This window comes from Hyla sarda, unplaced genomic scaffold, assembly GCF_029499605.1.
Source record: "Hyla sarda isolate aHylSar1 unplaced genomic scaffold, aHylSar1.hap1 scaffold_884, whole genome shotgun sequence".
NCBI classification, from domain to species: Eukaryota; Metazoa; Chordata; class Amphibia; order Anura; family Hylidae; genus Hyla; species Hyla sarda.
This window is the reverse complement of record NW_026610913.1, coordinates 110-23,591: the sequence shown is the minus strand read 5'-3', so window position 1 is coordinate 23,591 and position 23,482 is coordinate 110. Positions and strand designations below refer to the sequence as shown.

General features: G+C 47.5%; 27 non-coding genes across 27 annotated transcripts; all 27 read left to right on the top strand.

Annotated features, from left to right (window-relative positions):
* The first annotated feature begins 637 nt into the window (after positions 1-637).
* TRNAI-AAU (transfer RNA isoleucine (anticodon AAU)) lies at positions 638-711 on the top strand. The gene has a single exon. It is a non-coding gene; the product is annotated as a tRNA-Ile (tRNA).
* Positions 712-840: 129 nt separating this feature from the next.
* TRNAD-GUC (transfer RNA aspartic acid (anticodon GUC)) lies at positions 841-912 on the top strand. Its single transcript has one exon. It is a non-coding gene; the product is annotated as a tRNA-Asp (tRNA).
* Positions 913-1,691: 779 nt separating this feature from the next.
* Positions 1,692-1,765, top strand: TRNAI-AAU (transfer RNA isoleucine (anticodon AAU)). The gene has a single exon. It is a non-coding gene; the product is annotated as a tRNA-Ile (tRNA).
* Positions 1,766-1,894: 129 nt separating this feature from the next.
* TRNAD-GUC (transfer RNA aspartic acid (anticodon GUC)) lies at positions 1,895-1,966 on the top strand. Its single transcript has one exon. It is a non-coding gene; the product is annotated as a tRNA-Asp (tRNA).
* A 1,210-nt stretch (positions 1,967-3,176) lies between these two features.
* On the top strand, positions 3,177-3,250 carry TRNAI-AAU (transfer RNA isoleucine (anticodon AAU)). The gene has a single exon. It is a non-coding gene; the product is annotated as a tRNA-Ile (tRNA).
* A 129-nt stretch (positions 3,251-3,379) lies between these two features.
* TRNAD-GUC (transfer RNA aspartic acid (anticodon GUC)) lies at positions 3,380-3,451 on the top strand. The gene has a single exon. It is a non-coding gene; the product is annotated as a tRNA-Asp (tRNA).
* A 1,641-nt stretch (positions 3,452-5,092) lies between these two features.
* Positions 5,093-5,166, top strand: TRNAI-AAU (transfer RNA isoleucine (anticodon AAU)). Its single transcript has one exon. It is a non-coding gene; the product is annotated as a tRNA-Ile (tRNA).
* A 129-nt stretch (positions 5,167-5,295) lies between these two features.
* TRNAD-GUC (transfer RNA aspartic acid (anticodon GUC)) lies at positions 5,296-5,367 on the top strand. The gene has a single exon. It is a non-coding gene; the product is annotated as a tRNA-Asp (tRNA).
* Positions 5,368-6,577: 1,210 nt separating this feature from the next.
* On the top strand, positions 6,578-6,651 carry TRNAI-AAU (transfer RNA isoleucine (anticodon AAU)). The gene has a single exon. It is a non-coding gene; the product is annotated as a tRNA-Ile (tRNA).
* Positions 6,652-6,780: 129 nt separating this feature from the next.
* Positions 6,781-6,852, top strand: TRNAD-GUC (transfer RNA aspartic acid (anticodon GUC)). Its single transcript has one exon. It is a non-coding gene; the product is annotated as a tRNA-Asp (tRNA).
* A 1,201-nt stretch (positions 6,853-8,053) lies between these two features.
* Positions 8,054-8,127, top strand: TRNAI-AAU (transfer RNA isoleucine (anticodon AAU)). The gene has a single exon. It is a non-coding gene; the product is annotated as a tRNA-Ile (tRNA).
* Positions 8,128-8,256: 129 nt separating this feature from the next.
* TRNAD-GUC (transfer RNA aspartic acid (anticodon GUC)) lies at positions 8,257-8,328 on the top strand. Its single transcript has one exon. It is a non-coding gene; the product is annotated as a tRNA-Asp (tRNA).
* Positions 8,329-9,538: 1,210 nt separating this feature from the next.
* TRNAI-AAU (transfer RNA isoleucine (anticodon AAU)) lies at positions 9,539-9,612 on the top strand. Its single transcript has one exon. It is a non-coding gene; the product is annotated as a tRNA-Ile (tRNA).
* Positions 9,613-9,741: 129 nt separating this feature from the next.
* Positions 9,742-9,813, top strand: TRNAD-GUC (transfer RNA aspartic acid (anticodon GUC)). The gene has a single exon. It is a non-coding gene; the product is annotated as a tRNA-Asp (tRNA).
* A 2,072-nt stretch (positions 9,814-11,885) lies between these two features.
* On the top strand, positions 11,886-11,959 carry TRNAI-AAU (transfer RNA isoleucine (anticodon AAU)). The gene has a single exon. It is a non-coding gene; the product is annotated as a tRNA-Ile (tRNA).
* A 129-nt stretch (positions 11,960-12,088) lies between these two features.
* Positions 12,089-12,160, top strand: TRNAD-GUC (transfer RNA aspartic acid (anticodon GUC)). Its single transcript has one exon. It is a non-coding gene; the product is annotated as a tRNA-Asp (tRNA).
* A 1,641-nt stretch (positions 12,161-13,801) lies between these two features.
* Positions 13,802-13,875, top strand: TRNAI-AAU (transfer RNA isoleucine (anticodon AAU)). Its single transcript has one exon. It is a non-coding gene; the product is annotated as a tRNA-Ile (tRNA).
* A 129-nt stretch (positions 13,876-14,004) lies between these two features.
* TRNAD-GUC (transfer RNA aspartic acid (anticodon GUC)) lies at positions 14,005-14,076 on the top strand. The gene has a single exon. It is a non-coding gene; the product is annotated as a tRNA-Asp (tRNA).
* A 1,210-nt stretch (positions 14,077-15,286) lies between these two features.
* On the top strand, positions 15,287-15,360 carry TRNAI-AAU (transfer RNA isoleucine (anticodon AAU)). The gene has a single exon. It is a non-coding gene; the product is annotated as a tRNA-Ile (tRNA).
* A 129-nt stretch (positions 15,361-15,489) lies between these two features.
* Positions 15,490-15,561, top strand: TRNAD-GUC (transfer RNA aspartic acid (anticodon GUC)). The gene has a single exon. It is a non-coding gene; the product is annotated as a tRNA-Asp (tRNA).
* Positions 15,562-17,202: 1,641 nt separating this feature from the next.
* On the top strand, positions 17,203-17,276 carry TRNAI-AAU (transfer RNA isoleucine (anticodon AAU)). The gene has a single exon. It is a non-coding gene; the product is annotated as a tRNA-Ile (tRNA).
* A 1,030-nt stretch (positions 17,277-18,306) lies between these two features.
* On the top strand, positions 18,307-18,380 carry TRNAI-AAU (transfer RNA isoleucine (anticodon AAU)). The gene has a single exon. It is a non-coding gene; the product is annotated as a tRNA-Ile (tRNA).
* Positions 18,381-18,509: 129 nt separating this feature from the next.
* TRNAD-GUC (transfer RNA aspartic acid (anticodon GUC)) lies at positions 18,510-18,581 on the top strand. Its single transcript has one exon. It is a non-coding gene; the product is annotated as a tRNA-Asp (tRNA).
* A 1,194-nt stretch (positions 18,582-19,775) lies between these two features.
* On the top strand, positions 19,776-19,849 carry TRNAI-AAU (transfer RNA isoleucine (anticodon AAU)). The gene has a single exon. It is a non-coding gene; the product is annotated as a tRNA-Ile (tRNA).
* A 1,411-nt stretch (positions 19,850-21,260) lies between these two features.
* TRNAI-AAU (transfer RNA isoleucine (anticodon AAU)) lies at positions 21,261-21,334 on the top strand. Its single transcript has one exon. It is a non-coding gene; the product is annotated as a tRNA-Ile (tRNA).
* A 1,030-nt stretch (positions 21,335-22,364) lies between these two features.
* On the top strand, positions 22,365-22,438 carry TRNAI-AAU (transfer RNA isoleucine (anticodon AAU)). Its single transcript has one exon. It is a non-coding gene; the product is annotated as a tRNA-Ile (tRNA).
* A 129-nt stretch (positions 22,439-22,567) lies between these two features.
* TRNAD-GUC (transfer RNA aspartic acid (anticodon GUC)) lies at positions 22,568-22,639 on the top strand. The gene has a single exon. It is a non-coding gene; the product is annotated as a tRNA-Asp (tRNA).
* Positions 22,640-23,482: the final 843 nt, after the last annotated feature.

Here is a 23,482-nt window from a genome sequence, read left to right as displayed (position 1 = left end):
GCACCGAGAGAACCCACACTTATCCTACCTCAGTTTCCTTAAGGTTTAAGCTGAAAAACTCTGTAGATATCCCCAATCCATGGAGCGAATAGGCCGAAACCACATGCCGAAAGGAGCCCGCTGAGATTGGCCAGGGGAAACAAACGTCCGTACGGGAGATGCCCACGGCCAGAGCCTTATCCAATGGATTCCTGACATTAGTTTGCAGCACAGCATATACCAGAGTCAATAACTTGTAAAGTAGACGGTCAGCGACTGATTTCGTCACCTGGGACCCGTGTGCCCAAAGTCATGAGTTAGTTGCAGCTGAAATGCGGACTGCAGCTTTCCCTCAATCACTGGCGCTACAACAAGGCCCCGTGTAGCCCATGCCTAAGGCCTATGGCTTTTAGATTGCAAACTCTTCCAGGTGCCGTGTTATTTCCTATACTTTCTGATTCCTTCTCTTGTGGAATAAAGTTTTGAATACAGTTCCCAGTTCACAGTCAGCCCTAGCACTCGTGATGTCGCCTCTGACAAGGACAGAGAAAGAGACACCCTTCCCTTTCTCCACACTGCTATCAGTACCTATTCTAAGGACTGTGACACATGTGAGATCCCCACTGGTGTCGGCCGGGGCAGCCGACATGCGCAACATGGCCGGTTAGCTCAGCTGGTTAGAGCGTGGTGCTAATAACGCCAAGGTCGCGGGTTCGATCCCCGTACGGGCCAGTCCGTCTCCTCTTTTTTGACCGTACCAGTCTCAAACTCCTTTTTCTCCCTACTGCCTAGATCTGGTGGGTGGAAATTGCTGCTGTCTTCATTTAAGCAGGTTACCGTGATGGCAAGCACCATACCCATTCCTCGTTAGTATAGTGGTGAGTATCCCCGCCTGTCACGCGGGAGACCGGGGTTCGATTCCCCGACGGGGAGGCAATTGTTTTCTTTGTGCACCAAAGAAAACTCAGGAAAAAGGAATCCAAAGTCTTAAGTCTCCAGAGTCTCCAGAGTCTCCATGGAAATAAAGATGGAATTTTAAAAAGAGATCTACAAAAAAAGAAGCCATTAAGTCGTTGCACAGAGAGAACCCACACTTATCCTACCTCAGTTTCCTTAAGGTTTAAGCTGAAAAACTCTGTAGATATCCCCAATCCATGGAGCGAATAGGCCGAAACCACATGCCGAAAGGAGCCCGCTGAGATTGGCCAGGGGAAACAAACGTCCGTACGGGAGATGCCCACGGCCAGAGCCTTATCCAATGGATTCCTGACATTAGTTTGCAGCACAGCATATACCAGAGTCAATAACTTGTAAAGTAGACGGTCAGCGACTGATTTTGTCACCTGGGACCTGTGTGCCCAAAGTCATGAGTTAGTTGCAGCTGAAATGCGGACTGCAGCTTTCCCTCAATCACTGGCGCTACAACAAGGCCCCGTGTAGCCCATGCCTAAGGCCTATGGCTTTTAGATTGCAAACTCTTCCAGGTGCCGTGTTATTTCCTATACTTTCTGATTCCTTCTCTTGTGGAATAAAGTTTTGAATACAGTTCCCAGTTCACAGTCAGCCCTAGCACTCGTGATGTCGCCTCTGACAAGGACAGAGAAAGAGACACCCTTCCCTTTCTCCACACTGCTATCAGTACCTATTCTAAGGACTGTGACACATGTGAGATCCCCACTGGTGTCGGCCGGGGCATCCGACATGCGCAACATGGCCGGTTAGCTCAGCTGGTTAGAGCGTGGTGCTAATAACGCCAAGGTCGCGGGTTCGATCCCCGTACGGGCCAGTCCGTCTCCTCTTTTTTGACCGTACCAGTCTCAAACTCCTTTTTCTCCCTACTGCCTAGATCTGGTGGGTGGAAATTGCTGCTGTCTTCATTTAAGCAGGTTACCGTGATGGCAAGCACCATACCCATTCCTCGTTAGTATAGTGGTGAGTATCCCCGCCTGTCACGCGGGAGACCGGGGTTCGATTCCCCGACGGGGAGGCAATTGTTTTCTTTATGCACCAAAGAAAACTCAGGAAAAAGGAATCCAAAGTCTTAAGTCTCCAGAGTCTCCAGAGTCTCCATGGAAATAAAGATGGAATTTTAAAAAGAGATCTACAAAAAAAGAAGCCATTAAGTTGTTGCACAGAGAGAACCCACACTTATCCTACCTCAGTTTCCTGAAGGTTTAAGCTGAAAAACTCTGTAGATATCCCCAATCCATGGAGCGAATAGGCCGAAACCACATGCCGAAAGGAGCCCGCTGAGATTGGCCAGGGGAAACAAACGTCCGTACGGGAGATGCCCACGGACAGAGCCTTATTTAATGGATTCCTGACATTAGTTTGCAGCAGAGCATAACGTAGACGTTCAGCGACTGATTTTGTCACCTGGGACCCTTTTTCCCAAAGTCATGAGTTAGAAAACTAAGGAAAAAGGAGGTAAAATTCTAGAGGGAGCGTAAGGAACCTTAAAGGTAGAAAGAAACCAAAGTCTTAAGTCTCCAGAGACTCCAAGGAAATAAAGATGGAAATTTAAAAAGAGATCTACAAAAAAAGAAGCCATTAAGTTGTTGCACCGAGAGAACCCACACTTATCCTACCTCAGTTTCCTTAAGGTTTAAGCTGAAAAACTCTGTAGATATCCCCAATCCATGGAGCGAATAGGCCGAAACCACATGCCGAAAGGAGCCCACTGAGATTGGCCAGGGGAAACAAACGTCCGTACGGGAGATGCCCACGGCCAGAGCCTTATCCAATGGATTCCTGACATTAGTTTGCAGCACAGCATATACCAGAGTCAATAACTTGTAAAGTAGACGGTCAGCGACTGATTTCGTCACCTGGGACCCGTGTGCCCAAAGTCATGAGTTAGTTGCAGCTGAAATGCGGACTGCAGCTTTCCCTCAATCACTGGCGCTACAACAAGGCCCCGTGTAGCCCATGCCTAAGGCCTATGGCTTTTAGATTGCAAACTCTTCCAGGTGCCGTGTTATTTCCTATACTTTCTGATTCCTTCTCTTGTGGAATAAAGTTTCGATTACAGTTCCCAGTTCACAGTCAGCCCTAGCACTCGTGATGTCGCCTCTGACAAGGACAGAGAAAGAGACACCCTTCCCTTTCTCCACACTGCTATCAGTACCTATTCTAAGGACTGGGACACATGTGAGATCCCCACTGGTGTCGGCCGGGGCAGCCGACATGCGCAACATGGCCGGTTAGCTCAGCTGGTTAGAGCGTGGTGCTAATAACGCCAAGGTCGCGGGTTCGATCCCCGTACAGGCCAGTCCGTCTCCTCTTTTTTGACCGTACCAGTCTCAAACTCCTTTTTCTCCCTACTGCCTAGATCTGGTGGGTGGAAATTGCTGCTGTCTTCATTTAAGCAGGTTACCGTGATGGCAAGCACCATACCCATTCCTCGTTAGTATAGTGGTGAGTATCCCCGCCTGTCACGCGGGAGACCGGGGTTCGATTCCCCGACGGGGAGGCAATTGTTTTCTTTGTGCACCAAAGAAAACTCAGGAAAAAGGAATCCAAAGTCTTAAGTCTCCAGAGTCTCCAGAGTCTCCATGGAAATAAAGATGGAATTTTAAAAAGAGATCTACAAAAAAAGAAGCCATTAAGTCGTTGCACAGAGAGAACCCACACTTATCCTACCTCAGTTTCCTGAAGGTTTAAGCTGAAAAACTCTGTAGATATCCCCAATCCATGGAGCGAATAGGCCGAAACCACATGCCGAAAGGAGCCCACTGAGATTGGCCAGGGGAAACAAACGTCCGTACGGGAGATGACCACGGACAGAGCCTTATTTAATGGATTCCTGACATTAGTTTGCAGCAGAGCATAACGTAGACGTTCAGCGACTTATTTTGTCACCTGGGACCCTTTTTCCCAAAGTCATGAGTTAGAAAACTAAGGAAGAAGGAGGTAAAATCCTAGAGGGAGCGTAAGGAACCTTAAAGGTAGAAAGAAACCAAAGTCTTAAGTCTCCAGAGTCTCCATGGAAATAAAGATGGAATTTTAAAAAGAGATCTACAAAAAAAGAAGCCATTAAGTTGTTGCACAGAGAGAACCCACACTTATCCTACCTCAGTTTCCTGAAGGTTTAAGCTGAAAAACTCTGTAGATATCCCCAATCCATGGAGCGAATAGGCCGAAACCACATGCCGAAAGGAGCCCGCTGAGATTGGCCAGGGGAAACAAACGTCCGTACGGGAGATGCCCACGGACAGAGCCTTATTTAATGGATTCCTGACATTAGTTTGCAGCAGAGCATAACGTAGACGTTCAGCGACTGATTTTGTCACCTGGGACCCTTTTTCCCAAAGTCATGAGTTAGAAAACTAAGGAAAAAGGAGGTAAAATCCTAGAGGGAGCGTAAGGAACCTTAAAGGTAGAAAGAAACCAAAGTCTTAAGTCTCCAGAGACTCCATGGAAATAAAGATGGAAATTTAAAAAGAGATCTACAAAAAAAGAAGCCATTAAGTTGTTGCACCGAGAGAACCCACACTTATCCTACCTCAGTTTCCTTAAGGTTTAAGCTGAAAAACTCTGTAGATATCCCCAATCCATGGAGCGAATAGGCCGAAACCACATGCCGAAAGGAGCCCGCTGAGATTGGCCAGGGGAAACAAACGTCCGTACGGGAGATGCCCACGGCCAGAGCCTTATCCAATGGATTCCTGACATTAGTTTGCAGCACAGCATATACCAGAGTCAATAACTTGTAAAGTAGACGGTCAGCGACTGATTTCGTCACCTAGGACCCGTTTGCCCAAAGTCATGAGTTAGTTGCAGCTGAAATGCGGACTGCAGCTTTCCCTCAATCACTGGCGCTACAACAAGGCCCCGTGTAGCCCATGCCTAAGGCCTATGGCTTTTAGATTGCAAACTCTTCCAGGTGCCGTGTTATTTCCTATACTTTCTGCTTCCTTCTCTTGTGGAATAAAGTTTCGAATACAGTTCCCAGTTCACAGTCAGCCCTAGCACTCGTGATGTCGCCTCTGACAAGGACAGAGAAAGAGACACCCTTCCCTTTCTCCACACTGCTATCAGTACCTATTCTAAGGACTGGGACACATGTGAGATCCCCACTGGTGTCGGCCGGGGCAGCCGACATGCGCAACATGGCCGGTTAGCTCAGCTGGTTAGAGCGTGGTGCTAATAACGCCAAGGTCGCGGGTTCGATCCCCGTACGGGCCAGTCCGTCTCCTCTTTTTTGACCGTACCAGTCTCAAACTCCTTTTTCTCCCTACTGCCTAGATCTGGTGGGTGGAAATTGCTGCTGTCTTCATTTAAGCAGGTTACCGTGATGGCAAGCACCATACCCATTCCTCGTTAGTATAGTGGTGAGTATCCCCGCCTGTCACGCGGGAGACCGGGGTTCGATTCCCCGACGGGGAGGCAATTGTTTTCTTTATGCACCAAAGAAAACTCAGGAAAAAGGAATCCAAAGTCTTAAGTCTCCAGAGTCTCCAGAGTCTCCATGGAAATAAAGATGGAATTTTAAAAAGAGATCTACAAAAAAAGAAGCCATTAAGTCGTTGCACAGAGAGAACCCACACTTATCCTACCTCAGTTTCCTGAAGGTTTAAGCTGAAAAACTCTGTAGATATCCCCAATCCATGGAGCGAATAGGCCGAAACCACATGCCGAAAGGAGCCCGCTGAGATTGGCCAGGGGAAACAAACGTCCGTACGGGAGATGCCCACGGACAGAGCCTTATTTAATGGATTCCTGACATTAGTTTGCAGCAGAGCATAACGTAGACGTTCAGCGACTGATTTTGTCACCTGGGACCCTTTTTCCCAAAGTCATGAGTTAGAAAACTAAGGAAAAAGGAGGTAAAATCCTAGAGGGAGCGTAAGGAACCTTAAAGGTAGAAAGAAACCAAAGTCTTAAGTCTCCAGAGACTCCATGGAAATAAAGATGGAAATTTAAAAAGAGATCTACAAAAAAAGAAGCCATTAGGTTGTTGCACCGAGAGAACCCACACTTATCCTACCTCAGTTTCCTTAAGGTTTAAGCTGAAAAACTCTGTAGATATCCCCAATCCATGGAGCGAATAGGCCGAAACCACATGCCGAAAGGAGCCCGCTGAGATTGGCCAGGGGAAACAAACGTCCGTACGGGAGATGCCCACGGCCAGAGCCTTATCCAATGGATTCCTGACATTAGTTTGCAGCACAGCATATACCAGAGTCAATAACTTGTAAAGTAGACGGTCAGCGACTGATTTCGTCACCTGGGACCTGTGTGCCCAAAGTCATGAGTTAGTTGCAGCTGAAATGCGGACTGCAGCTTTCCCTCAATCACTGGCGCTACAACAAGGCCCCGTGTAGCCCATGCCTAAGGCCTATGGCTTTTAGATTGCAAACTCTTCCAGGTGCCGTGTTATTTCCTATACTTTCTGATTCCTTCTCTTGTGGAATAAAGTTTTGAATACAGTTCCCAGTTCACAGTCAGCCCTAGCACTCGTGATGTCGCCTCTGACAAGGACAGAGAAAGAGACACCCTTCCCTTTCTCCACACTGCTATCAGTACCTATTCTAAGGACTGTGACACATGTGAGATCCCCACTGGTGTCGGCCGGGGCAGCCGACATGCGCAACATGGCCGGTTAGCTCAGCTGGTTAGAGCGTGGTGCTAATAACGCCAAGGTCGCGGGTTCGATCCCCGTACGGGCCAGTCCGTCTCCTCTTTTTTGACCGTACCAGTCTCAAACTCCTTTTTCTCCCTACTGCCTAGATCTGGTGGGTGGAAATTGCTGCTGTCTTCATTTAAGCAGGTTACCGTGATGGCAAGCACCATACCCATTCCTCGTTAGTATAGTGGTGAGTATCCCCGCCTGTCACGCGGGAGACCGGGGTTCGATTCCCCGACGGGGAGGCAATTGTTTTCTTTGTGCACCAAAGAAAACTCAGGAAAAAGGAATCCAAAGTCTTAAGTCTCCAGAGTCTCCATGGAAATAAAGATGGAATTTTAAAAAGAGATCTACAAAAAAAGAAGCCATTAAGTCGTTGCACAGAGAGAACCCACACTTATCCTACCTCAGTTTCCTGAAGGTTTAAGCTGAAAAACTCTGTAGATATCCCCAATCCATGGAGCGAATAGGCCGAAACCACATGCCGAAAGGAGCCCGCTGAGATTGGCCAGGGGAAACAAACGTCCGTACGGGAGATGCCCACGGACAGAGCCTTATTTAATGGATTCCTGACATTAGTTTGCAGCAGAGCATAACGTAGACGTTCAGCGACTGATTTTGTCACCTGGGACCCTTTTTCCCAAAGTCATGAGTTAGAAAACTAAGGAAAAAGGAGGTAAAATCCTAGAGGGAGCGTAAGGAACCTTAAAGGTAGAAAGAAACCAAAGTCTTAAGTCTCCAGAGACTCCATGGAAATAAAGATGGAAATTTAAAAAGAGATCTACAAAAAAAGAAGCCATTAAGTTGTTGCACCGAGAGAACCCACACTTATCCTACCTCAGTTTCCTTAAGGTTTAAGCTGAAAAACTCTGTAGATATCCCCAATCCATGGAGCGAATAGGCCGAAACCACATGCCGAAAGGAGCCCGCTGAGATTGGCCAGGGGAAACAAACGTCCGTACGGGAGATGCCCACGGCCAGAGCCTTATCCAATGGATTCCTGACATTAGTTTGCAGCACAGCATATACCAGAGTCAATAACTTGTAAAGTAGACGGTCAGCGACTGATTTCGTCACCTGGGACCCGTTTGCCCAAAGTCATGAGTTAGTTGCAGCTGAAATGCGGACTGCAGCTTTCCCTCAATCACTGGCGCTACAACAAGGCCCCGTGTAGCCCATGCCTAAGGCCTATGGCTTTTAGATTGCAAACTCTTCCAGGTGCCGTGTTATTTCCTTTACTTTCTGATTCCTTCTCTTGTGGAATAAAGTTTCGAATACAGTTCCCAGTTCACAGTCAGCCCTAGCACTCGTGATGTCGCCTCTGACAAGGACAGAGAAAGAGACACCCTTCCCTTTCTCCACACTGCTATCAGTACCTATTCTAAGGACTGTGACACATGTGAGATCCCCACTGGTGTCGGCCGGGGCAGCCGACATGCGCAACATGGCCGGTTAGCTCAGCTGGTTAGAGCGTGGTGCTAATAACGCCAAGGTCGCGGGTTCGATCCCCGTACGGGCCAGTCCGTCTCCTCTTTTTTGACCGTACCAGTCTCAAACTCCTTTTTCTCCCTACTGCCTAGATCTGGTGGGTGGAAATTGCTGCTGTCTTCATTTAAGCAGGTTACCGTGATGGCAAGCACCATACCCATTCCTCGTTAGTATAGTGGTGAGTATCCCCGCCTGTCACGCGGGAGACCGGGGTTCGATTCCCCGACGGGGAGGCAATTGTTTTCTTTGTGCACCAAAGAAAACTCAGGAAAAAGGAATCCAAAGTCTTAAGTCTCCAGAGTCTCCAGAGACTCCATGGAAATAAAGATGGAATTTTAAAAAGAGATCTACAAAAAAAGAAGCCATTAAGTCGTTGCACAGGGAGAACCCACACTTATCCTACCTCAGTTTCCTGAAGGTTTAAGCTGAAAAACTCTGTAGATATCCCCAATCCATGGAGCGAATAGGCCGAAACCACATGCCGAAAGGAGCCCGCTGAGATTGGCCAGGGGAAACAAACGTCCGTACGGGAGATGCCCACGGACAGAGCCTTATTTAATGGATTCCTGACATTAGTTTGCAGCAGAGCATAACGTAGACGTTCAGCGACTGATTTTGTCACCTGGGACCCTTTTTCCCAAAGTCATGAGTTAGAAAACTAAGGAAAAAGGAGGTAAAATCCTAGAGGGAGCGTAAGGAACCTTAAAGGTAGAAAGAAACCAAAGTCTTAAGTCTCCAGAGACTCCATGGAAATAAAGATGGAAATTTAAAAAGAGATCTACAAAAAAAGAAGCCATTAGGTTGTTGCACCGAGAGAACCCACACTTATCCTACCTCAGTTTCCTTAAGGTTTAAGCTGAAAAACTCTGTAGATATCCCCAATCCATGGAGCGAATAGGCCGAAACCACATGCCGAAAGGAGCCCGCTGAGATTGGCCAGGGGAAACAAACGTCCGTACGGGAGATGCCCATGACCAGAGCCTTATCCAATGGATTCCTGACATTAGTTTGCAGCACAGCATATACCAGAGTCAATAACTTGTAAAGTAGACGGTCAGCGACTGATTTCGTCACCTGGGACCTGTGTGCCCAAAGTCATGAGTTAGTTGCAGCTGAAATGCGGACTGCAGCTTTCCCTCAATCACTGGCGCTACAACAAGGCCCCGTGTAGCCCATGCCTAAGGCCTATGGCTTTTAGATTGCAAACTCTTCCAGGTGCCATGTTATTTCCTATACTTTCTGATTCCTTCTCTTGTGGAATAAAGTTTTGAATACAGTTCCCAGTTCACAGTCAGCCCTAGCACTCGTGATGTCGCCTCTGACAAGGACAGAGAAAGAGACACCCTTCCCTTTCTCCACACTGCTATCAGTACCTATTCTAAGGACTGGGACACATGTGAGATCCCCACTGGTGTCGGCCGGGGCAGCCGACATGCGCAACATGGCCGGTTAGCTCAGCTGGTTAGAGCGTGGTGCTAATAACGCCAAGGTCGCGGGTTCGATCCCCGTACGGGCCAGTCCGTCTCCTCTTTTTTGACCGTACCAGTCTCAAACTCCTTTTTCTCCCTACTGCCTAGATCTGGTGGGTGGAAATTGCTGCTGTCTTCATTTAAGCAGGTTACCGTGATGGCAAGCACCATACCCATTCCTCGTTAGTATAGTGGTGAGTATCCCCGCCTGTCACGCGGGAGACCGGGGTTCGATTCCCCGACGGGGAGGCAATTGTTTTCTTTGTGCACCAAAGAAAACTCAGGAAAAAGGAATCCAAAGTCTTAAGTCTCCAGAGTCTCCAGAGTCTCCATGGAAATAAAGATGGAATTTTAAAAAGAGATCTACAAAAAAAGAAGCCATTAAGTCGTTGCACAGAGAGAACCCACACTTATCCTACCTCAGTTTCCTGAAGGTTTAAGCTGAAAAACTCTGTAGATATCCCCAATCCATGGAGCGAATAGGCCGAAACCACATGCCGAAAGGAGCCCGCTGAGATTGGCCAGGGGAAACAAACGTCCGTACGGGAGATGACCACGGACAGAGCCTTATTTAATGGATTCCTGACATTAGTTTGCAGCAGAGCATAACGTAGACGTTCAGCGACTGATTTTGTCACCTGGGACCCTTTTTCCCAAAGTCATGAGTTAGAAAACTAAGGAAAAAGGAGGTAAAATCCTAGAGGGAGCGTAAGGAACCTTAAAGGTAGAAAGAAACCAAAGTCTTAAGTCTCCAGAGTCTCCATGGAAATAAAGATGGAATTTTAAAAAGAGATCTACAAAAAAAGAAGCCATTAAGTTGTTGCACAGAGAGAACCCACACTTATCCTACCTCAGTTTCCTGAAGGTTTAAGCTGAAAAACTCTGTAGATATCCCCAATCCATGGAGCGAATAGGCCGAAACCACATGCCGAAAGGAGCCCGCTGAGATTGGCCAGGGGAAACAAACGTCCGTACGGGAGATGCCCACGGACAGAGCCTTATTTAATGGATTCCTGACATTAGTTTGCAGCAGAGCATAACGTAGACGTTCAGCGACTGATTTTGTCACCTGGGACCCTTTTTCCCAAAGTCATGAGTTAGAAAACTAAGGAAAAAGGAGGTAAAATCCTAGAGGGAGCGTAAGGAACCTTAAAGGTAGAAAGAAACCAAAGTCTTAAGTCTCCAGAGACTCCATGGAAATAAAGATGGAAATTTAAAAAGAGATCTACAAAAAAAGAAGCCATTAAGTCGTTGCACAGGGAGAACCCACACTTATCCTACCTCAGTTTCCTGAAGGTTTAAGCTGAAAAACTCTGTAGATATCCCCAATCCATGGAGCGAATAGGCCGAAACCACATGCCGAAAGGAGCCCGCTGAGATTGGCCAGGGGAAACAAACGTCCGTACGGGAGATGCCCACGGACAGAGCCTTATTTAATGGATTCCTGACATTAGTTTGCAGCAGAGCATAACGTAGACGTTCAGCGACTGATTTTGTCACCTGGGACCCTTTTTCCCAAAGTCATGAGTTAGAAAACTAAGGAAAAAGGAGGTAAAATCCTAGAGGGAGCGTAAGGAACCTTAAAGGTAGAAAGAAACCAAAGTCTTAAGTCTCCAGAGACTCCATGGAAATAAAGATGGAAATTTAAAAAGAGATCTACAAAAAAAGAAGCCATTAGGTTGTTGCACCGAGAGAACCCACACTTATCCTACCTCAGTTTCCTTAAGGTTTAAGCTGAAAAACTCTGTAGATATCCCCAATCCATGGAGCGAATAGGCCGAAACCACATGCCGAAAGGAGCCCGCTGAGATTGGCCAGGGGAAACAAACGTCCGTACGGGAGATGCCCATGACCAGAGCCTTATCCAATGGATTCCTGACATTAGTTTGCAGCACAGCATATACCAGAGTCAATAACTTGTAAAGTAGACGGTCAGCGACTGATTTCGTCACCTGGGACCTGTGTGCCCAAAGTCATGAGTTAGTTGCAGCTGAAATGCGGACTGCAGCTTTCCCTCAATCACTGGCGCTACAACAAGGCCCCGTGTAGCCCATGCCTAAGGCCTATGGCTTTTAGATTGCAAACTCTTCCAGGTGCCATGTTATTTCCTATACTTTCTGATTCCTTCTCTTGTGGAATAAAGTTTTGAATACAGTTCCCAGTTCACAGTCAGCCCTAGCACTCGTGATGTCGCCTCTGACAAGGACAGAGAAAGAGACACCCTTCCCTTTCTCCACACTGCTATCAGTACCTATTCTAAGGACTGGGACACATGTGAGATCCCCACTGGTGTCGGCCGGGGCAGCCGACATGCGCAACATGGCCGGTTAGCTCAGCTGGTTAGAGCGTGGTGCTAATAACGCCAAGGTCGCGGGTTCGATCCCCGTACGGGCCAGTCCGTCTCCTCTTTTTTGACCGTACCAGTCTCAAACTCCTTTTTCTCCCTACTGCCTAGATCTGGTGGGTGGAAATTGCTGCTGTCTTCATTTAAGCAGGTTACCGTGATGGCAAGCACCATACCCATTCCTCGTTAGTATAGTGGTGAGTATCCCCGCCTGTCACGCGGGAGACCGGGGTTCGATTCCCCGACGGGGAGGCAATTGTTTTCTTTGTGCACCAAAGAAAACTCAGGAAAAAGGAATCCAAAGTCTTAAGTCTCCAGAGTCTCCAGAGTCTCCATGGAAATAAAGATGGAATTTTAAAAAGAGATCTACAAAAAAAGAAGCCATTAAGTCGTTGCACAGAGAGAACCCACACTTATCCTACCTCAGTTTCCTGAAGGTTTAAGCTGAAAAACTCTGTAGATATCCCCAATCCATGGAGCGAATAGGCCGAAACCACATGCCGAAAGGAGCCCGCTGAGATTGGCCAGGGGAAACAAACGTCCGTACGGGAGATGACCACGGACAGAGCCTTATTTAATGGATTCCTGACATTAGTTTGCAGCAGAGCATAACGTAGACGTTCAGCGACTGATTTTGTCACCTGGGACCCTTTTTCCCAAAGTCATGAGTTAGAAAACTAAGGAAAAAGGAGGTAAAATCCTAGAGGGAGCGTAAGGAACCTTAAAGGTAGAAAGAAACCAAAGTCTTAAGTCTCCAGAGTCTCCATGGAAATAAAGATGGAATTTTAAAAAGAGATCTACAAAAAAAGAAGCCATTAAGTTGTTGCACAGAGAGAACCCACACTTATCCTACCTCAGTTTCCTGAAGGTTTAAGCTGAAAAACTCTGTAGATATCCCCAATCCATGGAGCGAATAGGCCGAAACCACATGCCGAAAGGAGCCCGCTGAGATTGGCCAGGGGAAACAAACGTCCGTACGGGAGATGCCCACGGACAGAGCCTTATTTAATGGATTCCTGACATTAGTTTGCAGCAGAGCATAACGTAGACGTTCAGCGACTGATTTTGTCACCTGGGACCCTTTTTCCCAAAGTCATGAGTTAGAAAACTAAGGAAAAAGGAGGTAAAATCCTAGAGGGAGCGTAAGGAACCTTAAAGGTAGAAAGAAACCAAAGTCTTAAGTCTCCAGAGACTCCATGGAAATAAAGATGGAAATTTAAAAAGAGATCTACAAAAAAAGAAGCCATTAAGTTGTTGCACCGAGAGAACCCACACTTATCCTACCTCAGTTTCCTTAAGGTTTAAGCTGAAAAACTCTGTAGATATCCCCAATCCATGGAGCGAATAGGCCGAAACCACATGCCGAAAGGAGCCCGCTGAGATTGGCCAGGGGAAACAAACGTCCGTACGGGAGATGCCCACGGCCAGAGCCTTATCCAATGGATTCCTGACATTAGTTTGCAGCACAGCATATACCAGAGTCAATAACTTGTAAAGTAGACGGTCAGCGACTGATTTCGTCACCTGGGACCCGTTTGCCCAAAGTCATGAGTTAGTTGCAGCTGAAATGCGGACTGCAGCTTTCCCTCAATCACTGGCGCTACAACAAGGCCCCGTGTAGCCCATGCCTAAGGCCTATGGCTTTTAGATTGCAAACTCTTCCAGGTGCCGTGTTATTTCCTATACTTTCTGCTTCCTTCTCTTGTGGAATAAAGTTTCGAATACAGTTCCCAGTTCACAGTCAGCCCTAGCACTCGTGATGTCGCCTCTGACAAGGACAGAGAAAGAGACACCCTTCCCTTTCTCCACACTGCTATCAGTACCTATTCTAAGGACTGGGACACATGTGAGATCCCCACTGGTGTCGGCCGGGGCAGCCGACATGCGCAACATGGCCGGTTAGCTCAGCTGGTTAGAGCGTGGTGCTAATAACGCCAAGGTCGCGGGTTCGATCCCCGTACGGGCCAGTCCGTCTCCTCTTTTTTGACCGTACCAGTCTCAAACTCCTTTTTCTCCCTACTGCCTAGATCTGGTGGGTGGAAATTGCTGCTGTCTTCATTTAAGCAGGTTACCGTGATGGCAAGCACCATACCCATTCCTCGTTAGTATAGTGGTGAGTATCCCCGCCTGTCACGCGGGAGACCGGGGTTCGATTCCCCGACGGGGAGGCAATTGTTTTCTTTATGCACCAAAGAAAACTCAGGAAAAAGGAATCCAAAGTCTTAAGTCTCCAGAGTCTCCAGAGTCTCCATGGAAATAAAGATGGAATTTTAAAAAGAGATCTACAAAAAAAGAAGCCATTAAGTCGTTGCACAGAGAGAACCCACACTTATCCTACCTCAGTTTCCTGAAGGTTTAAGCTGAAAAACTCTGTAGATATCCCCAATCCATGGAGCGAATAGGCCGAAACCACATGCCGAAAGGAGCCCGCTGAGATTGGCCAGGGGAAACAAACGTCCGTACGGGAGATGCCCACGGACAGAGCCTTATTTAATGGATTCCTGACATTAGTTTGCAGCAGAGCATAACGTAGACGTTCAGCGACTGATTTTGTCACCTGGGACCCTTTTTCCCAAAGTCATGAGTTAGAAAACTAAGGAAAAAGGAGGTAAAATCCTAGAGGGAGCGTAAGGAACCTTAAAGGTAGAAAGAAACCAAAGTCTTAAGTCTCCAGAGACTCCATGGAAATAAAGATGGAAATTTAAAAAGAGATCTACAAAAAATGAAGCCATTAGGTTGTTGCACCGAGAGAACCCACACTTATCCTACCTCAGTTTCCTTAAGGTTTAAGCTGAAAAACTCTGTAGATATCCCCAATCCATGGAGCGAATAGGCCGAAACCACATGCCGAAAGGAGCCCGCTGAGATTGGCCAGGGGAAACAAACGTCCGTACGGGAGATGCCCACGGCCAGAGCCTTATCCAATGGATTCCTGACATTAGTTTGCAGCACAGCATATACCAGAGTCAATAACTTGTAAAGTAGACGGTCAGCGACTGATTTCGTCACCTGGGACCTGTGTGCCCAAAGTCATGAGTTAGTTGCAGCTGAAATGCGGACTGCAGCTTTCCCTCAATCACTGGCGCTACAACAAGGCCCCGTGTAGCCCATGCCTAAGGCCTATGGCTTTTAGATTGCAAACTCTTCCAGGTGCCGTGTTATTTCCTATACTTTCTGATTCCTTCTCTTGTGGAATAAAGTTTTGAATACAGTTCCCAGTTCACAGTCAGCCCTAGCACTCGTGATGTCGCCTCTGACAAGGACAGAGAAAGAGACACCCTTCCCTTTCTCCACACTGCTATCAGTACCTATTCTAAGGACTGTGACACATGTGAGATCCCCACTGGTGTCGGCCGGGGCAGCCGACATGCGCAACATGGCCGGTTAGCTCAGCTGGTTAGAGCGTGGTGCTAATAACGCCAAGGTCGCGGGTTCGATCCCCGTACGGGCCAGTCCGTCTCCTCTTTTTTGACCGTACCAGTCTCAAACTCCTTTTTCTCCCTACTGCCTAGATCTGGTGGGTGGAAATTGCTGCTGTCTTCATTTAAGCAGGTTACCGTGATGGCAAGCACCATACCCATTCCTCGTTAGTATAGTGGTGAGTATCCCCGCCTGTCACGCGGGAAACCGGGGTTCGATTCCCCGACGGGGAGGCAATTGTTTTCTTTGTGCACCAAAGAAAACTCAGGAAAAAGGAATCCAAAGTCTTAAGTCTCCAGAGTCTCCAGAGTCTCCATGGAAATAAAGATGGAATTTTAAAAAGAGATTTACAAAAAAAGAAGCCATTAAGTCGTTGCACAGAGAGAACCCACACTTATCCTACCTCAGTTTCCTGAAGGTTTAAGCTGAAAAACTCTGTAGATATCCCCAATCCATGGAGCGAATAGGCCGAAACCACATGCCGAAAGGAGCCCGCTGAGATTGGCCAGGGGAAACAAACGTCCGTACGGGAGATGCCCACGGACAGAGCCTTATTTAATGGATTCCTGACATTAGTTTGCAGCAGAGCATAACGTAGACGTTCAGCGACTGATTTTGTCACCTGGGACCCTTTTTCCCAAAGTCATTAGTTAGAAAACTAAGGAAAAAGGAGGTAAAATCCTAGAGGGAGCGTAAGGAACCTTAAAGGTAGAAAGAAACCAAAGTCTTAAGTCTCCAGAGTCTCCATGGAAATAAAGATGGAATTTTAAAAAGAGATCTACAAAAAAAGAAGCCATTAAGTTGTTGCACAGAGAGAACCCACACTTATCCTACCTCAGTTTCCTGAAGGTTTAAGCTGAAAAACTCTGTAGATATCCCCAATCCATGGAGCGAATAGGCCGAAACCACATGCCGAAAGGAGCCCGCTGAGATTGGCCAGGGGAAACAAACGTCCGTACGGGAGATGCCCACGGACAGAGCCTTATTTAATGGATTCCTGACATTAGTTTGCAGCAGAGCATAACATAGACGTTCAGCGACTGATTTTGTCACCTGGGACCCTTTTTCCCAAAGTCATGAGTTAGAAAACTAAGGAAAAAGGAGGTAAAATCCTAGAGGGAGCGTAAGGAACCTTAAAGGTAGAAAGAAACCAAAGTCTTAAGTCTCCAGAGACTCCATGGAAATAAAGATGGAAATTTAAAAAGAGATCTACAAAAAAAGAAGCCATTAAGTTGTTGCACCGAGAGAACCCACACTTATCCTACCTCAGTTTCCTTAAGGTTTAAGCTGAAAAACTCTGTAGATATCCCCAATCCATGGAGCGAATAGGCCGAAACCACATGCCGAAAGGAGCCCGCTGAGATTGGCCAGGGGAAACAAACGTCCGTACGGGAGATGCCCACGGCCAGAGCCTTATCCAATGGATTCCTGACATTAGTTTGCAGCACAGCATATACCAGAGTCAATAACTTGTAAAGTAGACGGTCAGCGACTGATTTCGTCACCTGGGACCCGTTTGCCCAAAGTCATGAGTTAGTTGCAGCTGAAATGCGGACTGCAGCTTTCCCTCAATCACTGGCGCTACAACAAGGCCCCGTGTAGCCCATGCCTAAGGCCTATGGCTTTTAGATTGCAAACTCTTCCAGGTGCCGTGTTATTTCCTATACTTTCTGATTCCTTCTCTTGTGGAATAAAGTTTCGAATACAGTTCCCAGTTCAAAGTCATCCCTAGCACTCGTGATGTCGCCTCTGACAAGGACAGAGAAAGAGACACCCTTCCCTTTCTCCACACTGCTATCAGTACCTATTCTAAGGACTGGGACACATGTGAGATCCCCACTGGTGTCGGCCGGGGCAGCCGACATGCGCAACATGGCCGGTTAGCTCAGCTGGTTAGAGCGTGGTGCTAATAACGCCAAGGTCGCGGGTTCGATCCCCGTACGGGCCAGTCCGTCTCCTCTTTTTTGACCGTACCAGTCTCAAACTCCTTTTTCTCCCTACTGCTCTGCCCACATGCCGAAAGGAGCCCGCTGAGATTGGCCAGGGGAAACAAACGTCCGTACGGGAGATGCCCACGGACAGAGCCTTATTTAATGGATTCCTGACATTAGTTTGCAGCAGAGCATAACGTAGACGTTCAGCGACTGATTTTGTCACCTGGGACCCTTTTTCCCAAAGTCATGAGTTAGAAAACTAAGGAAAAAGGAGGTAAAATCCTAGAGGGAGCGTAAGGAACCTTAAAGGTAGAAAGAAACCAAAGTCTTAAGTCTCCAGAGACTCCATGGAAATAAAGATGGAAATTTAAAAAGAGATCTACAAAAAAAGAAGCCATTAAGTTGTTGCACCGAGAGAACCCACACTTATCCTACCTCAGTTTCCTTAAGGTTTAAGCTGAAAAACTCTGTAGATATCCCCAATCCATGGAGCGAATAGGCCGAAACCACATGCCGAATGGAGCCCGCTGAGATTGGCCAGGGGAAACAAACGTCCGTATGGGAGATGCCCATGGCCAGAGCCTTATCCAATGGATTCCTGACATTAGTTTGCAGCACAGCATATACCAGAGTCAATAACTTGTAAAGTAGACGGTCAGCGACTGATTTCGTCACCTGGGACCCGTTTGCCCAAAGTCATGAGTTAGTTGCAGCTGAAATGCGGACTGCAGCTTTCCCTCAATCACTGGCGCTACAACAAGGCCCCGTGTAGCCCATGCCTAAGGCCTATGGCTTTTAGATTGCAAACTCTTCCAGGTGCCGTGTTATTTCCTATACTTTCTGATTCCTTCTCTTGTGGAATAAAGTTTCGAATACAGTTCCCAGTTCACAGTCAGCCCTAGCACTCGTGATGTCGCCTCTGACAAGGACAGAGAAAGAGACACCCTTCCCTTTCTCCACACTGCTATCAGTACCTATTCTAAGGACTGGGACACATGTGAGATCCCCACTGGTGTCGGCCGGGGCAGCCGACATGCGCAGCATGGCCGGTTAGCTCAGCTGGTTAGAGCGTGGTGCTAATAACGCCAAGGTCGCGGGTTCGATCCCCGTACGGGCCAGTCCGTCTCCTCTTTTTTGACCGTACCAGTCTCAAACTCCTTTTTCTCCCTACTGCCTAGATCTGGTGGGTGGAAATTGCTGCTGTCTTCATTTAAGCAGGTTACCGTGATGGCAAGCACCATACCCATTCCTCGTTAGTATAGTGGTGAGTATCCCCGCCTGTCACGCGGGAGACCGGGGTTCGATTCCCCGACGGGGAGGCAATTGTTTTCTTTGTGCACCAAAGAAAACTCAGGAAAAAGGAGTCTTAAGTCTCCAGAGTCTCCATGGAAATAAAGATGGAATTTTAAAAAGAGATCTACAAAAAAAGAAGCCATTAAGTCGTTGCACAGAGAGAACCCACACTTATCCTACCTCAGTTTCCTGAAGGTTTAAGCTGAAAAACTCTGTAGATATCCCCAATCCATGGAGCGAATAGGCCGAAACCACATGCCGAAAGGAGCCCGCTGAGATTGGCCAGGGGAAACAAACGTCCGTATGGGAGATGCCCACGGACAGAGCCTTATTTAATGGATTCCTGACATTAGTTTGCAGCAGAGCATAACGTAGACGTTCAGCGACTGATTTTGTCACCTGGGACCCGTTTTCCCAAAGTCATGAGTTAGAAAACTAAGGAAAAAGGAGGTAAAATCCTAGAGAGAGCGTCAGGAACCTTAAAGGTAGAAAGAAACCAAAGTCTTAAGTCTCCAGAGACTCCATGGAAATAAAGATGGAAATTTAAAAAGAGATCTACAAAAAAAGAAGCCATTAAGTCGTTGCACCGAGAGAACCCACACTTATCCTACCTCAGTTTCCTTAAGGTTTAAGCTGAAAAACTCTGTAGATATCCCCAATCCATGGAGCGAATAGGCCGAAACCACATGCCGAAAGGAGCCCGCTGAGATTGGCCAGGGGAAACAAACGTCCGTACGGGAGATGCCCACGGCCAGAGCCTTATCCAATGGATTCCTGACATTAGTTTGCAGCACAGCATATACCAGAGTCAATAACTTGTAAAGTAGACGGTCAGCGACTGATTTCGTCACCTGGGACCCGTTTGCCCAAAGTCATGAGTTAGTTGCAGCTGAAATGCGGACTGCAGCTTTCCCTCAATCACTGGCGCTACAACAAGGCCCCGTGTAGCCCATGCCTAAGGCCTATGGCTTTTAGATTGCAAACTCTTCCAGGTGCCGTGTTATTTCCTATACTTTCTGATTCCTTCTCTTGTGGAATAAAGTTTCGAATACAGTTCCCAGTTCACAGTCAGCCCTAGCACTCGTGATGTCGCCTCTGACAAGGACAGAGAAAGAGACACCCTTCCCTTTCTCCACACTGCTATCAGTACCTATTCTAAGGACTGGGACACATGTGAGATCCCCACTGGTGTCGGCCGGGGCAGCCGACATGCGCAACATGGCCGGTTAGCTCAGCTGGTTAGAGCGTGGTGCTAATAACGCCAAGGTCGCGGGTTCGATCCCCGTACGGGCCAGTCCGTCTCCTCTTTTTTGACCGTACCAGTCTCAAACTCCTTTTTCTCCCTACTGCCTAGATCTGCTGGGTGGAAATTGCTGCTGTCTTCATTTAAGCAGGTTACCGTGATGGCAAGCACCATACCCATTCCTCGTTAGTATAGTGGTGAGTATCCCCGCCTGTCACGCGAGAGACCGGGGTTCGATTCCCCGACGGGGAGGCAATTGTTTTCTTTGTGCACCAAAGAAAACTCAGGAAAAAGGAATCCAAAGTCTTAAGTCTCCAGAGTCTCCAGAGTCTCCATGGAAATAAAGATGGAATTTTAAAAAGAGATCTACAAAAAAAGAAGCCATTAAGTCGTTGCACAGAGAGAACCCACACTTATCCTACCTCAGTTTCCTGAAGGTTTAAGCTGAAAAACTCTGTAGATATCCCCAATCCATGGAGCGAATAGGCCGAAACCACATGCCGAAAGGAGCCCGCTGAGATTGGCCAGGGGAAACAAACGTCCGTACGGGAGATGCCCACGGACAGAGCCTTATTTAATGGATTCCTGACATTAGTTTGCAGCAGAGCATAACGTAGACGTTCAGCGACTGATTTTGTCACCTGGGACCCTTTTTCCCAAAGTCATGAGTTAGAAAACTAAGGAAAAAGGAGGTAAAATCCTAGAGGGAGCGTAAGGAACCTTAAAGGTAGAAAGAAACCAAAGTCTTAAGTCTCCAGAGACTCCATGGAAATAAAGATGGAAATTTAAAAAGAGATCTACAAAAAAAGAAGCCATTAAGTTGTTGCACCGAGAGAACCCACACTTATCCTACCTCAGTTTCCTTAAGGTTTAAGCTGAAAAACTCTGTAGATATCCCCAATCCATGGAGCGAATAGGCCGAAACCACATGCCGAAAGGAGCCCGCTGAGATTGGCCAGGGGAAACAAACGTCCGTACGGGAGATGCCCATGGCCAGAGCCTTATCCAATGGATTCCTGACATTAGTTTGCAGCACAGCATATACCAGAGTCAATAACTTGTAAAGTAGACGGTCAGCGACTGATTTCGTCACCTGGGACCCGTTTGCCCAAAGTCATGAGTTAGTTGCAGCTGAAATGCGGACTGCAGCTTTCCCTCAATCACTGGCGCTACAACAAGGCCCCGTGTAGCCCATGCCTAAGGCCTATGGCTTTTAGATTGCAAACTCTTCCAGGTGCCGTGTTATTTCCTATACTTTCTGATTCCTTCTCTTGTGGAATAAAGTTTCGAATACAGTTCCCAGTTCAAAGTCAGCCCTAGCACTCGTGATGTCGCCTCTGACAAGGACAGAGAAAGAGACACCCTTCCCTTTCTCCACACTGCTATCAGTACCTATTCTAAGGACTGGGACACATGTGAGATCCCCACTGGTGTCGGCCGGGGCAGCCGACATGCGCAACATGGCCGGTTAGCTCAGCTGGTTAGAGCGTGGTGCTAATAACGCCAAGGTCGCGGGTTCGATCCCCGTACGGGCCAGTCCGTCTCCTCTTTTTTGACCGTACCAGTCTCAAACTCCTTTTTCTCCCTACTGCTCTGCCCACATGCCGAAAGGAGCCCGCTGAGATTGGCCAGGGGAAACAAACGTCCGTACGGGAGATGCCCACGGACAGAGCCTTATTTAATGGATTCCTGACATTAGTTTGCAGCAGAGCATAACGTAGACGTTCAGCGACTGATTTTGTCACCTGGGACCCTTTTTCCCAAAGTCATGAGTTAGAAAACTAAGGAAAAAGGAGGTAAAATCCTAGAGGGAGCGTAAGGAACCTTAAAGGTAGAAAGAAACCAAAGTCTTAAGTCTCCAGAGACTCCATGGAAATAAAGATGGAAATTTAAAAAGAGATCTACAAAAAAAGAAGCCATTAAGTTGTTGCACCGAGAGAACCCACACTTATCCTACCTCAGTTTCCTTAAGGTTTAAGCTGAAAAACTCTGTAGATATCCCCAATCCATGGAGCGAATAGGCCGAAACCACATGCCGAAAGGAGCCCGCTGAGATTGGCCAGGGGAAACAAACGTCCGTACGGGAGATGCCCACGGCCAGAGCCTTATCCAATGGATTCCTGACATTAGTTTGCAGCACAGCATATACCAGAGTCAATAACTTGTAAAGTAGACGGTCAGCGACTGATTTCGTCACCTGGGACCCGTTTGCCCAAAGTCATGAGTTAGTTGCAGCTGAAATGCGGACTGCAGCTTTCCCTCAATCACTGGCGCTACAACAAGGCCCCGTGTAGCCCATGCCTAAGGCCTATGGCTTTTAGATTGCAAACTCTTCCAGGTGCCGTGTTATTTCCTATACTTTCTGCTTCCTTCTCTTGTGGAATAAAGTTTCGAATACAGTTCCCAGTTCACAGTCAGCCCTAGCACTCGTGATGTCGCCTCTGACAAGGACAGAGAAAGAGACACCCTTCCCTTTCTCCACACTGCTATCAGTACCTATTCTAAGGACTGGGACACATGTGAGATCCCCACTGGTGTCGGCCGGGGCAGCCGACATGCGCAACATGGCCGGTTAGCTCAGCTGGTTAGAGCGTGGTGCTAATAACGCCAAGGTCGCGGGTTCGATCCCCGTACGGGCCAGTCCGTCTCCTCTTTTTTGACCGTACCAGTCTCAAACTCCTTTTTCTCCCTACTGCCTAGATCTGGTGGGTGGAAATTGCTGCTGTCTTCATTTAAGCAGGTTACCGTGATGGCAAGCACCATACCCATTCCTCGTTAGTATAGTGGTGAGTATCCCCGCCTGTCACGCGGGAGACCGGGGTTCGATTCCCCGACGGGGAGGCAATTGTTTTCTTTATGCACCAAAGAAAACTCAGGAAAAAGGAATCCAAAGTCTTAAGTCTCCAGAGTCTCCAGAGTCTCCATGGAAATAAAGATGGAATTTTAAAAAGAGATCTACAAAAAAAGAAGCCATTAAGTCGTTGCACAGAGAGAACCCACACTTATCCTACCTCAGTTTCCTGAAGGTTTAAGCTGAAAAACTCTGTAGATATCCCCAATCCATGGAGCGAATAGGCCGAAACCACATGCCGAAAGGAGCCCGCTGAGATTGGCCAGGGGAAACAAACGTCCGTACGGGAGATGCCCACGGACAGAGCCTTATTTAATGGATTCCTGACATTAGTTTGCAGCAGAGCATAACGTAGACGTTCAGCGACTGATTTTGTCACCTGGGACCCTTTTTCCCAAAGTCATGAGTTAGAAAACTAAGGAAAAAGGAGGTAAAATCCTAGAGGGAGCGTAAGGAACCTTAAAGGTAGAAAGAAACCAAAGTCTTAAGTCTCCAGAGACTCCATGGAAATAAAGATGGAAATTTAAAAAGAGATCTACAAAAAATGAAGCCATTAGGTTGTTGCACCGAGAGAACCCACACTTATCCTACCTCAGTTTCCTTAAGGTTTAAGCTGAAAAACTCTGTAGATATCCCCAATCCATGGAGCGAATAGGCCGAAACCACATGCCGAAAGGAGCCCGCTGAGATTGGCCAGGGGAAACAAACGTCCGTACGGGAGATGCCCACGGCCAGAGCCTTATCCAATGGATTCCTGACATTAGTTTGCAGCACAGCATATACCAGAGTCAATAACTTGTAAAGTAGACGGTCAGCGACTGATTTCGTCACCT